Below are 1,783 nucleotides of genomic sequence, written 5' to 3' on the forward strand. Positions count from 1 at the left end.
GAAGGACTAGATTGTATGGATGCGGGGAGTGCATCTGTAGCTGTGAACTTCCCACGATTCAGGACATTTACAAAGACGGGTGTAAAAAAAGGGCCCAAAGGATCATTGGGGACCCGAGTCACCCCAACCACAATCTATTCCAGCTGCTACCATCTGGAAAACGGTACTGCAGCATAAAAGCCAGGACCAACAGGCTCCGGGACAGATTCTTCCACCAGGCCATCAGATTGATTAACTCACGCTGATCTGAGTGTATTTCTATGTTACATTGACTGTTCTATTTATTATAAATTATTATAAACTACTATGATTGCACATTTAGACAGGGACGTAACATAAAAATTTTTACTCCTCATGTATGTGAAGGATGTAAGAAATAAAGGCAGTTCATTCAATTAATTCATTCATTCATTCGTCCCTATGGTGGGAATATCCAGAACTAGAGGGCACAGCCTCAAAATTGAAAGATGACCCTTTAGAAAAGAGTTCAAGGAGGAATTTTTTTAGCCAGAGAGTAGTGAAACTGGAATGCTCTGCCACAGCCTGGGTGGAGGCCAAGTCTCTGGGTATATTTATGGTGAAGTTGATCGCTTCCTGAATGGTTGGGACATCAAAGGATATGGCGAGAAGGCAGGTGTGTGGGATCCGGGATCAGCCATGATGGAATGGCAGAGCAGACTCAATGGGCTGAATGGCCTAATTCTGCTCCTCTGTCTTAAGGTCTTATGAAAGGAAAGGAAAAAAATATTCACCAGCAGGAGGCCACCCAATGAGGCTCCTCCAACCTGAGGGTGCCTGATCATGGCAGAAGTAGAGGCCATGTTGGAATGGGAATAGAGGTAGGAATTACAGTCGCTGGCCACCGGGAAATTCTGGATTTTAGCAGCTGGAGCAAAGGTGCTCAGAGGTGAATGAAGCCTTGAACCCCTCCAGCCTTCGTGATTCTTTTTCACTGAGAGGGACCTGTAGCGCAACACTTGTTCAATTATAATCTTGGATTTTATCTGGTCATACTTCTGACTCGTGGACGGGGAAATACCATCCATCACAAAGGATCCATCCTCACCATGCAAGGCTGCTCTCTTGTCAGTGAGGAAATACAGGAGTCCGAAGACAAGCTCAACCTTGCAGAAGCAACTTCCTTCCCGCCGCCACCAGATTTCTGAATGGTCCACGGACGCCTGTACACTACATTGTTGAGCTTTTTTTTTTCTGCAGTTTATTTACGTCGCAAAATGCTGTAATGTTATGTCTTCGCACCGTTCCGCTGCCGCCAAACACCGATTGCGTTTTCCAGCAGTTTCTCTTTTATTCCGATCCGCCCTAGTCACACACCACAGTTATTAGAATTCTGCGAGTCGTTTTTAAAAATTACAACTGTGAGTGTTTAAGAAAGTTGCAAAATGGAGGATCGGATGAAGCTTTGAGTAAAAGGGATTAGTATTAATGTTTACATAGAAAATAGTATAATGGTTGGCAAAATGCACGCCCAACGTGGGGCTCGAACCCACGACCCTGGGATTAAGAGTCCCATGCTCTACCGACTGAGCTAGCCGGGCAACTATGTAATCAGATCTGGCCTCTCTGCTCGTTGAGCTGCGCATTGTATCCTGTATTCATTCATTCTCATATTTACAATGAGATAAGGAGCAAACCCGCTGATATCTGAGCAACACACACTAAGTACTGGAGGAACTCGGCAGACCAAGCAACATGTATGGAAAAAATACTATAGTCTACGTTTCAGACTGAGTCCTGCCCAAGGGTTTCGGCCCGAAACGTC

At 45.1% G+C, this 1,783-nt stretch overlaps 1 non-coding gene across 1 annotated transcript; it reads right to left on the bottom strand.

Moving 5' to 3' along the window:
* Positions 1–1,486: 1,486 nt before the first annotated feature.
* On the bottom strand, positions 1,487–1,559 carry trnak-cuu (transfer RNA lysine (anticodon CUU)). Its single transcript has one exon. It is a non-coding gene; the product is annotated as a tRNA-Lys (tRNA).
* Between the last annotated feature and the right edge of the window lie 224 nt (positions 1,560–1,783).

This window comes from Hemitrygon akajei, chromosome 30, assembly GCF_048418815.1.
Source record: "Hemitrygon akajei chromosome 30, sHemAka1.3, whole genome shotgun sequence".
Lineage (NCBI taxonomy): Eukaryota > Metazoa > Chordata > Chondrichthyes > Myliobatiformes > Dasyatidae > Hemitrygon > Hemitrygon akajei.